Genomic DNA, 14,365 nt, shown 5'->3' with positions numbered 1-14,365 from the left:
ATATATATATATATATATATATATATATATATATATATATATATATATATATATACACACACAAAAACACACACACATACACATCTATCTCTCTATCTATATACATACATATACATATACACATACACATACATATACATATACACATACTCAAACACACACACACACACACACACATACACAAAAACACACACACATACAGAAAAACACACACACATACACATCTATCTCTCTCTATCTATATACATACATATACATATACACATACACATACATATACATATACACACACACACACACACACACACACACACACACACACACACACACACACACACACATACACACACACACACACACACACACACACACACACACGCACACTGCTCGCTGGTGCAGTTGTAAAGTTCTCGTTTGTCAACTGGTGGACGGGAGTTCGCGCCTCGCTCAGGTTGCGAAAAGTTTCACTGATGAAGTGGGTGGTTACTGTCCCCCTTGAGCAAGGGGACGGGTGTGTGTGTGTGTGTGTGTGTGTGTGTGTGTGTGTGTGTGTGTGTGTGTGTGTGTGTGTGTGTGTGTGTGTGTGTGTGTGTGTGTGTGTGAAGGTCACAGCCTTGCCCTTAGATCGGACTATATGAGCTCTCAGCTCCCTTCCGGGAGGGTAAAAGCTGACGATCACGACCAAGTGATCCTGACCGACCCGGTGAATTACACACACAGCCACTGAATTTCCATGCCACTAACTGAAGAATCTAAAGGTGAATGTCATAAAAATATCCAGCAGTTCCCTATCCATGGGTTGTCACGTTCAATTCACTTTTGATATTAGGGTGGAGTCAAAGGCTATTCGTCTCATTAACTCTCCTCCTCTTACTGGCTCCCTTCAACCTCTGTCTCTTCTCCGCACTGTTGCCTCTTTATCTCTTTTCTATCGCTACTTCAATGGTCACTGCTCCTCTTACTGGCTCCCTTCAACCTCTGTCTCTTCGCCGCACTGTTGCCTCTTTATCTCTTTTCTATCGCTACTTCAATGGTCACTGCTCCTCTGAACTGTCTACTTGCATCTCTACGCGCCCGTCTAGCAATAAACTCTCATCCCTTTTCTGTCCAACTCTCTAATGCAAGAGTTAACCGTTACTCCCAGTCCTTCATTTATGCAACAGGTCAACTCTGGAACTGTCTCCCTCTGTCTGTATTTCCTACTGCCTATGACCTCCAGTCTTTCAAACGCAGTGTGTCTAGGCATCTCGAAATGAATGGATCTTGAATTTGGTTTTTTTTTTTTTTCTTGGACGGAACGTTCATGCGGGCTTAGCCTTTGGTTCCTTCTTCCTCGCATTAAAAAAAATAAAACGTTATCCTAACCGACCCGGTGAATTACACACACTCAACCAAACGCATTAGATTTTAGCAGGCAGTTCACCTCCTCTCCGGCCACTTCGTCCACACACATTATCATATACTTATTGTCTCATGCAACTCAAAGGTGGGGAGAATATAGCTGAATAATAATTCTTTCTGGGAATTAGGTCGAAGGAAGGACTTATTTGTCCTATTAAATTTAAACAAGAAGTGTTTGCCAACCCAACTATTCTATTCCAATGAGTTTCTAATTAACTTTATGCATTAATCTAGTACTATGCGTTCTAAAATTTGTTTGGATAAACAAATATTATTAACTGAACCTAGAGTAAAAAACGTCACTGACAGAATGTGTCAGTACCAATGACTATGTTGGGTTAGCACTCGATGGGCAATGTTCTTGTAAACCACTTTCCAAACTGGGGAACGCGTCCCCCTTTGGGGTGCGTGAGGTAGATGGAGGAATGACCTGAAGCCATCTGCCAAAAGTTGCTGTTGTATGCTGTATGGCGCAGAAACCTGGGCAATGAGGAAAAATGAAGAGAAATAGCTGGAGAGGACAGATGAGGATGCTGCGATGACTGATGGAAGTGTCACAGAGAGAGAGGAGGAGGAATGATGCCATCAGAGCAGAGGCAGGAGTTGTGTCAGTTGTGGAGGAGAGGCACGTTTGAGGTGGTATGGGCATGTCACCAGGATGGGGGAAGTTGATCCTGTGAAGGTGGCATGGAAGAGTCAGGTGGAAGGGAGAAGAACGAGAGGAAGACAAAGGATTAGGGGGAGAGATGGACCTGAGAAAGAAATGAGGCAGTTAGGCCTGGAGGAAGAGGACGCAGCAAACAAGTTACTGACGACAACATATATAAGTGGCCGACCCCACCAGGGACTAAGGCAATGATTATATATATATATATATATATATATAGATAGATAGATAGATAGATAGATAGATAGATAGATAGATAGATAGATAGATAAGTCACAGGCCATGCATGCGTCTCAGATTCTGGTGAGTCAAGTGGTGATACACGAATCCATCTCATTCAGCTGTTGTCTACTGACCATCAAGTCACGGCCTTCCCAAACACAGCCAATCAAGCAGTATGTAATTCAGTATGATCGGATGGATAATATGACTTTAAATATTATTACAGGTTGAAAAAGTTATTATAATACTCAGGAAATTTCAAAGAATATGTCGTATAAACAAAAAAAAAAAAGAGGAATATGCACTTACGCTCATGAATGGCTAGAATATGCATTTGCATATGTACATATGTAAAGCCATGATTATCCTAAGCCTACTTATGAGTCTCTGTGAGATTAAGGAAGAGAGTTAGACAGCGAGAGGCCCAGTATTATACACTGCACAACACACACACACACACACGCAGACGCTATTGATTGACGTGAAAAGATCTAGGTCTGGTGTATGCTTAAATTAGTTGACAAGCAGCCAGCATGTGCTTACGATTTAGGAAATATATCATATTCACATTGACAGCTAACAAAGATGCAGTTGTCTTAAAATCTGACATACTTTAATGCCTTTGGGGTAAAAAATCCTGACAGTTGACTGAAACTACGAAGAAATGGAATATTTCATATATTTTATTTTCTATACACTACATATCTACGTTATAGTTAATAATGTATGAGCAACTTTTCTGAGACGTATCTGAGGTAAACGTCTGATATTAGTTTGTGTTACAACAGGGATGTTATAGATACCGAAGGGGGGCGAGTCATTATATCAGGTTACGTGTTGGTGATGTCTGTGTGTTTATATCAGCCTTGCATGATCACTGAACTGACCAATTTTCATCATGTCATGAACCATCACTTTACAGCTTGTTGCTACTTCGTGTGTTCCCTTACCATAAAAACTCATTCATTTAAAATCTAAGCATATTATGTTACGACATTAAATGGCTACGAAGTCTCTCCTCAACACTCCGCTATCCCCACTCCCATCCCCCCCAACACACAGTTACTCCCACTACCCCCCCCATCCCTCACGTCCCACCCCTCCCACCACGCAGCTACCCCCCACTACCCCCCTAATCCTTCACCTACCCCGCACGTCCTAGCCCACCTTTACCCCAACACTGTTACCAGATCAAATTATTTGCCGCTCCTGCAGCCTTCTATGCTGTGTCCCGCGCGGAAATTTCTCCAACTGTACAGTACACACGAACAAACAGATACACTGTTGCCAGCACCCGTGACCCACCTCTCGCGGCTGGGTGGCCCAGGTGGAAAGTTTGGCGACTGTACATGAGTCTTGGAAACTGTCATGTGTTTTTGTGTTTATTTTAGGATGATATCAGTGTCATACCTTTACATCAGTGTCACACCTCTGATGGAAGGACTGGTGGGTAGGGGAACATTCTTAAATTTCTCTATCTTCTTCCCATAAAAAAGATACCACAGCTATAGTTTTCTCTGCCACACATGGACGCGATGAGACAAGTAGAAGTGTTACTGTTTGCTCTCCTCTGTGTTCCAATTCACAAAGACTCTCTCACTGGGTTTTGCAGTGACTGTGCATCTGTTTGAGTGATGGGAGGAAGTGGCTGGATGAGGTAGGTAAGGAGATATGCATGACGAAGGCTACATCACTTTCTCTTTCTTTCTTTCTTTCCTTCTTTCTGTGTATCTATTCTTCCTTCTTTAATTCTTTCTTTCCTTCATTCCTTCTGTCTTTCTGTGCATCTATTTTTCTTTCATTCTCTCTCTCCTTCATTCCTTCTTTCTTTCTATCTGTCTATCTATCTATCTTTCATTCATTCATTCTGTCATCCTTTCCTTCTCTCTCTCTCCATCTTTCTTTCTTTCTTTCTTTTAAGTGGTTCTGTCTCACAGCAGCGCAGTTTGGTGTGGCGCGCTTCTCTGGCTAAATAGACCCTAGAATTTCAGTTTTGTGTTAATGAGTCGCAGGATGTGCGTTCTGTAATTCCTGATCGCTGTTTTGATAGTTCCACCTTTGTGCTTTCCTGTTGGTGTCTCTGAGCCCCTTCCCTCCATGTAGGGGGGCTGGGGCTTAAGACGATGCTGTAGTCATGATGAAGGAGGCATAAATGGTGTCGCTGAGTCATGGTGGTTCAGCAGTCACGAGCGGTCATAACATTGTATCAAATTACAAGTTACACGCACATCATGTCAGTAGCAGGTGACATTCATACTAACGGTGATGTCGATCTGTAAGTATCCGAGTTAGTACTGCTAGTGGTTGTACTTACGCGCTGTTAGTACTGCTAGAGGTTGTACTTACGCTGAGAGCCAGAGGGGGAGGTGGACACTGTCGCTGCGAGAGTGAAAGAGGCACTGACGCGACACGAGAGGTTGCCACTGAGGACTTTATTGGCCTGTGCCCTTGACGGGGTGATGGGGAGTGCCAGGGGGAGAGGCGGGGAGAGGGGAGGATACAGTTTAGGGTACAGGGTCAAAGCTTGGGTGTGGAGGAGAGTGTGGGTGTGGTGTGGTGATGGAGGGGTGGGAGGGAGGAGGGCAGGGGGAGGTGGAGGCAGTGACAGTGGAAGAGATAAAGTTGTGGGGATGAGGAGGGGGTGAATAGGAGGGAAGGGAGGGGAAGGAAGGATGCCTGGGGAGGGGTGGGGGCTAGGGTGGGTGGTTGGGGAGTGCAAAAGAGTACAGGGGGAGGTTGTAGTGGATGACGGTTAGGAGTGGAGGGGGGAGGTGTGTGGTGGAGGGGGGAGGGGGAGAAAGCAGATTACAAAGCGCCTCTCACTGTGACTCTAACATATTTTTATCACGCCTCATATCTTTGCATTGTAAGTATTAGCGTCACATTTTCCGTTGGGAGATACATATTTGTTTATATTACAGTTCTAGTAAAGAAAAACAACTTGTAATAATGATAATAATAATCATCATCATCATCATCATCATCATCATCATCATCATCAGGAAAATTCATCCGCTCAAAAGGTCGGAACGTGGAATTCGGCGCCTTCCGCAAATCACTTTATTTACAAACCCAAACCCATTTTATTCAACAATCCCTTGACCTTCCTTGACCTCTATGACCTGCATGGAAAATTTCAGAAAGCTAGGTCAACTCTAAGCGCGCTTTTAGAACTAAAGAAAGTGCTAAAGATTGTACTGTACATCAAAAAGTGCTAAAGATTGTACTGTACGTATGTACTGAAAATTGTACTCTACCTCAAAAAGTGCTAAAAATTGTACTCTGCCTCAAAAAGTGCTAAACTTGTACTCTGCCTCAAAAAGTGCTAAAAATTGTACTGTACCTCAAAAAGTGCTAAAAATTGTACTCTACCTCAAAAAGTGCTAAACTTGTACTCTGCCTCAAAAAGTACTAAAAATTGTACTGTACCTCAAAAAGTGCTAAAAGTGCTCAACTAGTAATCTACCTCAAAAGTGCTAAATGTGCTAATAATTGTACTCTACCTCAAAAAGTGCTAAACTTGTACTCTACCTCAAAATGTACTAAAAATTTTACTCAACCTCAAAAAAGTACTAACAATTGTACTTTATACTCAAAAAGTGCTAAGTCCTAAAAGTGCTAAAATTTGTACTATACCTCAAAAAGTGCTAAAAAAAAATTATTCTCCCTGAACGTGTGTGTGTGTGTGTGTGTGTGTGTTACTAATTATATCATAACAGGAATGAGTTAAGTTCGTACTGTCCTATGTTACATCACTTTTATCATACATATCCTTAAATTTATTGTTGTGGCATACCCTATTTCATTCGGTAGTGCATTCCACTGATCAATTGCTCTATTTGGGAAACTGAATTTCCTTACGTCTTTATCACCTCTTTTTCCATATCTGTGTGTGTGTGTGTGTGTAAATATGTCCATAAAAAATATCGAACATTTTAGAAAGACAGATATTGAACGAACGAGAGGGGAGAGATGGGGGAGGGGGGTTAAGGGGAGGAAGGAGGAGGGAGGGGGAATGGAGGAAGCTTATTTTTCAGGGACAGGGTAGAGGTGGAGGGAAGAAGGACGAGAGGTGGAAGGACAAGGAGAGGAAAGGAAAAAAGGAGAGAGGGAGGGGAGTGCAGGAATGAAGGAGAGGAGGAAGAAGAGGTGTGAAAGGAGGTGGAGGAAACAGGCAAGTTGGTGGAGGGGGGGTGAGAACTAGGTGAGGGAGGGAGGAGGAATTCTCCGGCTCGTGCCTCGTGGTGGGTTAGTCTGGCTTGAGCTCTGACATGGTAAGGTTGTGTACAGAGTTGGTAAGACCTTTTCCTTTTTCTTCTCACCAAGTGCTTTTCTGAAGATAATATTGATCATAATTTGTGCTCTAAACATTCCTGAGTACTTATAAAGCCTACTCAGATAACCGAAATCGTAATAACTGACAACAGGGCAGCAAAACTGTGTGGAGTTTGGGTGGCGTCTGTGTGTGTGTGTGTGTGTGTGTGTGTGCGGAGATGGAAGTCAGTGTGAAGTTCAGGTTTTCGGTGTTGAGTTTGTTTTTGATATATTTATGGATATTTGTGTTGATGTTTTTTATGGGTTTTCGACGTGATGGCTTATAAGGAATTTTTTTCTTTTGTTTTCAGCATGATGGCGAAAAACAGCATGACATTGAAATCGAAAAATTTGCCACACCGGCTTCAAGGCATTTACCTGTTGCGGCCTACAACCACCACTAGCGCAGCCACAGCTACCACCACCACTAGCGCAACCACTACTAGTACACACCTACAACTATAGTCGGAATCCCGGCCGTTTGCGGGTGAGGTGTGGCCCGCACCTGTGTACAATGGTGCCACGTTTCCCCAACTTGCGATGTGAAACGGAAGCTATTTATGTACAAGGCATCACAAGATGAATAAAACTTACACTTGTGTATTTTGATGGATGAATCAACAGTAATCTTATTATGCATAAAATATTTATACAGTGACACAGAAACATGGCATACATATTGTACAGTGTTGCTAAAAGATATTGTAGTCACTTTTAATGGTTTTTAGCGTAGTTTTAGGGTGGGTAATAATATCACAGTTATGGATATAAGATAATGAGCCTGAAAAAAGAAGAAATATGCCAATATCCAAAGTAAAAGAAATAATTCATGTAATTCTTGTGAGTGGCAATACTTACACACCCAGGAGAGAGAGAGAGGTCTGTCACTGCCTTCTTTGTATTCATTTGTTCCTTTGTACATACTGCACACACTGATATACATTGTTCCTATTGATGCACATATATCTATACACGTAATTTCTCTCTCTCTCTCTCTCTCTCTTCTAATACTGACCACGTGGTAGGTGAATCCAGCCCCCCCTTCCCCTTCCCTCCCTTCTTAATCCCTCCTGGGTGTCTCAGGTCAAATCCCCCTTCACACTTCCCCTCCCCCCTGGACCACCACCCCAACAAACCCACATCCACACTCCCACCCACACCTACACCCACACCCCACTACGTCGGGGTGTATGAATCAGTAACGTAACAAACCTCTCAGCAGACAGTAACTTTGACACTCCATCTACTACTAAATATAACAAAACCAAATTAACAAATGAAAGCACAATTATAAATAACTTATAAAAGAATCAAAAGTACTCAGGGTGGCTCATTTCCCGCCAGGAGAGAGAGAGAGAGAGATAACGGTATAGAAAACGTGGCAACACTGTACACAGGTGCGGGCCACACCTCACCCGCAAACGGCCGGGATTCCTACTATACCACCACCATCACTAGCGCAACCACAACCATCACTTTGGAGGGAGCTTTTAGCTGGATACTAATTTGGTGGGTATGCTAAAGCCTTTTCATTATTATTATTATTATTACCGGTATCATTATTATTATTATTACCGGTATCATTATTGTTATTATTATTACCGGTATCATTATTGTTATTACCGGTATCATTATTATTATTATTTTTTATTATTGTGCTAGCTACTTCCACATGGCTTTTCTGGAAGGTTTAAGTATAATAACTCAAATTCTAACAATCGTATTGTACAACAAGCCTCATCTAATACTCCCTAGCCCTTTCAGTTAATTTATGGCCAAGTGTAGTCAGCCTGGGATGATAATTGATTAGTAACCAAGGAGACATTAGCAATCCATGACAGACTTCGTATAGATCCCGAGCCCTTTTTCAGTTCATTGCTGGCCAAGTGTAGTTAGACTGGGAGGGTAATTTTGACTCAATCACAGCATAGATTTTCATTCTTTCGTAACTTATTTCACATAGCTCAGTGGCAGAAAGACAATGGTATGGCTCTACATTCTTCTTATAACACTTCATGACTGTCGTAGTAGTATTACAATGTGGTATTCGATGGAGGGATGGCAAATTTTGGCCATGTTAGAGTAAAAGCAGTATGGTAACCAAGGACTTATTCCCAACCCATAACAACGGCTATAAGTCCATGCAACCACATTCTCATATTTTCTTTGTGGAAGTGACCCATTGTCAGAAAAACCAGCTATAGGATGAAATGTGACAACTTCTCACTTTGAGTTTTTAACTACTGTACGTCAGAAACTTAGTAGAATATGATGCTGTGCTCTTCACTTTTAACCAGGTCAAATTTCTCTGCATCTTGAACTTTGAGTTGTAACAGTAGATGAATACAAAAGCGCATTTTCGTGACATTTTCAAGTCATGATCATCTTGAAATCCATTTTGACTGATATTTTAGTTTCAAGTGGATGTAGCGAAAACGGGTCGGCAAGATTGTATTGCCTTTACCGTAACCTTACTGCCATCTATAAACATTCGTTCGTGCGTCATGCGGCTGCCTTGGGAGATTTTCTGCAAGTAGAGGAATTAAATATTTTATTCATGTGACCGACCAGACTGAGCTTTTGCTTGAAATTTTGGCGTCAAATGAAAGGGGAGCTGTACCGGTACCATTGTTGTTGGACACAAGGTAAAATGGTCAAAATCCTCAAGACCCTCACGTTGTGGCAGCATTAGGGAAAAACGAGCAGAATTGCTCTGGGACCTGTGGCAAGGCTCTTGTTTCAAACAGTTTCTGTAAAAAGTACCAAGCCATGTCAAATAACCTTATATGGGACCACTTTTATGCCTCGATGGACTTAAATGAAGAACTTTAAGTTGCTGCTAGATTGTGCCACCACAGGTGTCACCTAACAAAATTTTTATTCCATGTCAAATAAACTTACACGGGACCACTTACGTCCCAATAGGCCATAAGCTGTCTTCCTTTCTAGTTTGGCTCGACTTCGGTAGCTCTGGGTATGTTTACAAAATGGAAAGTCAGTATCAGTCAAAATACCTCGGGAGGAACATTGGCTAAGCTTGACGTCATGCTCAAGTCAAAATCGTTTTGACTTTTGGTGCCATCGAAAACTGGTATCAGCACGATAGTCAGTATGCAGTACAGTATCAAGATTAGTCAAAATCTCTACTTTCAACGTCGCGAAAACGCGGCTCTAGATTATGAAGTGGTGCTGTGGACAGGATAACCAGAACAAGACATCACTCGAGAACCTGCCTAACCACGTAGAACTTAACCAGGACAAGGAGGAGGCTGTGCAGATGGAGGTGACGGCTGAGCGGGAAGGCGAGGCAGAGTATGAAAAGCCGTCAGTGGTCACCCTCGAAGACCTCTATTAACTGATCCACGTAGAACTTAACCATCATGAGGAGGAGGCTGATGAGGAGGTGCAGGTGGAGGTGAAAGCTGAGGAGGAGGTGCAGGTGGAGGTGGAAGCTGAGGAGGAGATGCAGGTGGAGGTGGAAGCTGAGGAGGAGGGGAAAGGCGGAGTATGAAAATCCACCGCTGGTCACTATCAAGGGTCTTTATTAACCCTTGTCGACATTAAGCACGATGGAAAGGAGGCTGGTAAGACGGTTCAGGTGGAGGCTGAGGCAGGAGAGGTGCAGTGTAGAGACATCACTTGTTACTCGAAATATATTACCCGCTTCACAAACAAAAACGACTGAGACAAGGATAGCACCGTAATTTCCTTGAGATTTCTGGTACCTATTTATAAAGATACAGAAGATAAAGCTAGCATCTGGCCCTTACCCTACCAGTAAAGTGCGTTTTGTGAGACGTGACGAGCAAGCGAGCTTTTGTACATATGTCTATCATTATAAGTTCATCTTGTAAACTTTCAAAATTTCTTGTGTGGTAGTTGAACAGTGACAGAAGAATAATTGTGTTTAAAGTTTGTGTTTAATGTTTTCTCTCTGGGTGTGCATATAATGAGGCGCCGTAGCATTTATCACACGCACAATATTCAGTTCTCTGTTCCCAACTTGCTGTGTCAATGAACTATGTCAGTAAACGCTTGGCTATTGATCGAATGATAAAACCCAGAAATAGGGCAATTACCCCAGCTGATTTCACCCCCTAAACATAGAAAAAACGTTCATGTAATATTATGAGCAAAATATCAGGTATCTAATTGTTAGAATTCATGCAAGAAAACAGTGTTACAACAAGAAATCTTTCAAAGTGGAGCATGCCAACTGAAGCCCTTGGTACATTCCCATGGAAAGCTGAGATTTCAAGGAGTTTTTGGTCTCATGAGAAAACATATAGCTAAAAACGAAACTTAATGCATCTGCTACCTGCTGAAAGAATCTCGTGTCTATCCCACATAATAGAAAAGTTATTAGCCTCTGAAAACCATCGCTGTTGGTCCGTGTTGTGTTGGGCTGGGCAGGGTCGCGTCAGGCCGCTCATTTCTCAGCTGAACGTATAGTAGCCTAAACATTGCTTCTCTATGCTTGCTCGCGCGTAATATGCAACTGCTCATAAACACACACACAAGCGCCTAAGACAAGGATATCACCCAAACCTCTGCTTAGGAAATGTACTAACCAAAGAAACACACATGCAACTTAACTCCATCAATTCAGTGATTCATTTTTTCATTTTGGAAAGGGAAAATTTTTGGTTTTCCTTTGTTTCTTCTTAGTTTTGTTCTCATTCTTGTTACCAGTGTTTGTTGCCACGACTTTGTATGTTGGATCCTGGACTGAATGACCTAAAATTGCCAAACATGCACAACAACTCCAAAATAAATAAAACTACGTGACTGATGATTTCACGATGTCCGTTGGTGTTTTTTTTTTTTTTTTTTTTTTTAGGGTAAATCTTTCTGAATGAACTGAGTATTTCTTCTTTCTGTCTATCCATTGCCAGATCCCATAATCCCATAAGGGGTGGCCGTTTGTCTTTGAGTTAGTTGTTTCCTTGGAGGAGAATTAACCTTGCGCCAGTCCACTTGTTGACACGTTGGGAACACGTATGGGTTGGTTGTATGGTTACCACCCAGCGTTGTAAATGGTTTCCTGGCTTACAGAAAACCATTAGGCTTGTCACTCAATGTAAACCCACCCGAAAAAGAAAGATTAATAAAAAGTGACAGGAAAGATGGGAGAAATAGGAAGAGAAGAGGGCAGACACAGAAAAAGAATGATAAAGGTGAAGGAAGATGTAGGCAGCACTACGTCACGTGAGTGGATGATGGCCGCCACCACCTACCACAAAAGAGTATTTCACACCCACCTCACCACTACAGGACTAAATGATGCGTGGCCGTCACATAATTATGATGTTTCTCTTTTCAAATCCACACGTCCCGACCTACTGCAGTGTGGGTGATGGTGAATTGAAGTTCTTCCTGTCACTATGGCTGACATTGTATATATATCAGTGTCAGGTTAATCACTAGAGATGGTTTTCATGGTCTGCTGTTTCAAAATATAAAGATGGCTAATTTGCAGGTACTTTTTGAATGCTCTTGTCCTATGCTTGGTATCCTGACACTCTCCACAGGTTTTCATTTTAGAATTAACCCTCTGCATTGGGCAATATACATGTGTACATTTAGATGGGGAAAGAGCAGCTCCCCAGGGAATATAATTGTCTGTTTTGTCTGTGTCAGTGTTTTAAACTGAATGTTCCTTTTTGGTGGACGCAGTTGTGTCACTCTCACTTCTCAGTTACTGCAACGTCACCCTCAAGCGCTTAGAGAGGAAATTTGTGTCTGTCAACCTTGCGGTCTTTACTATCCGGCTTATTGGCATCACAGTAGGTGGGCAGTGAAATATCAAATACATGAGAAGTGAGTGAAGCAAAAATATTTATTGAATTTTGTGATAATAGTGAAAGTATTTTGGACAATTTTCAAGGGATTTTGTAAATGTTAATACAATAATAAATGCTGTGTGAAAAGTGATGTAATTGTTATATAATACAAAACACTATATTTACATGTCTCACCTGGATTACTACCACAGAAATATATTCAACAAAGCTTTTGTGGTGCTTGGAGAAATACTGTGCAATATTCAAATACTCATAGTGGCTGTGTAACAAAATTTGTGCATGATATCTGAATCATTATGTACCCCCACCAACCACACACATTTTCTCTCGTGCAGGTGGCTTTACCATTGCAACCTCACACCACATCGTAGACACAGCCTGCACACTGCAACATAACCACCTTAACACACTTCAGACATGGGTAGAGGACAGACTGAAAATTGCTCGTCAAAATCTCCACCCCACGCTCATCACCAGCAGCCAACATGAACCCAGACTTTCCCCTGTCCTCACACTTACCCTCCACTAAGACCCTTGAATGACACACGAACCCAAACACTCCCCTGTCCTCACTCCCCTGTCCAGACACAGACACTTCCCTGCTCTCATTCCCCTGTCCAGACGCTCCCTTGTCCTCACTCCCCTGTCCTCACACCCCTGTCCTCACTCCCCTGTCCTAGCTTCCCTGTCCTCACACATGCCCTCCTCTAAGACCCTTGAAGTGACATATGACACTAGACTCACCTTCAAGACGATATATAGGGCATCGAAAGTCATTGCACCCTTAGTCTCTGCGCACTTATGGGAACAGCCTTTGGGTAATAAAGATAAACACTCCTTACAATACATTTAGTTTATTAGACCAGTGATGTCCTAACACCCATTATAATTCTTTACAAGCCATACAGAACAACACTTTATGCATCACGACTTGCTGCACGAAAACCACTCCCACAGCTCGCACATTGTACCTGAAGTCTTCCTTGAGAGAGAATATCTTAAATCACACAGTAATACACGGTAGTCTGTGATAATACAACACTATCATTACAGTATATGAGAGAGCAACACAGTACAACTAGGTACATAACACAGTAACCACATAAACATTACTAGATCCTCTGCAATAACATCCCCAGACACTTATGACTAAACACCTACACACTCATTACGCACAGTAGGCAATACAACACCTCATTCACAACACTATACTCCATTTCACCAAGTCTGGCACCATCAGTGATGTCCTCAACGCCTATAGTGTTCATATAAATCATTTGCACTAAGTGAACTTGTACTTATTACCTTGAGAACAAGTAGAAAAGACAATACAAAAAGGTATATCCTCTACTGGAGACCCTTATCAATGCTACAGGTGTTGAGGACATCACTGATGGTGCCAGAGTCGGTGAAATGGAGTATAGTATTACAAGTCCCTCCCTCCAGGCATCCACCCATCAGATGTATCCTTAAATAGTGCTGGTCGAGTGTACCCAGTCAGGCTTAGCTCATTGAAATCACCCAGTTTTCCTCAGTTACCAGCTTAGATGAAAAGTGCCCAGCTTGTGAAATAGACCCACACAATATAACACACATGCAGCACTGAAGAACACATATAACACAAAAACACAGACCCAACGTGAAGAATGTATGATACCTGAGACAAACACTATAAAGGCAGTTGCTTACATACAGTCGATGGGCGTTTTTGGCCAGGCAGACTGCGATTAAGCAACAATATATTTCTCTTTTAACAATATATGGTGGGGAGACAAGGATGAAATAACAAACATGGTGGTCGGAGTAAAACGTTTAAGACAAGGATAGCACTAAAACCTTTCCCCATAACATCCATTCACTAAATGTCCCTTCCATCCCAGAGAGTACATTTGATTCTACTCCTACATACAAACAATAAATTTTTCAGTTCCTTGGAGACGTCTGGTAGTGTAGGAGT

This window comes from Coenobita brevimanus, chromosome 69 (genome assembly GCF_032717465.1).
Source record: "Coenobita brevimanus isolate Jiangsu-jjx chromosome 69, ASM3271746v2, whole genome shotgun sequence".
In the NCBI taxonomy this organism is placed as follows: domain Eukaryota; kingdom Metazoa; phylum Arthropoda; class Malacostraca; order Decapoda; family Coenobitidae; genus Coenobita; species Coenobita brevimanus.
This window is presented reverse-complemented; position numbering follows the sequence as displayed.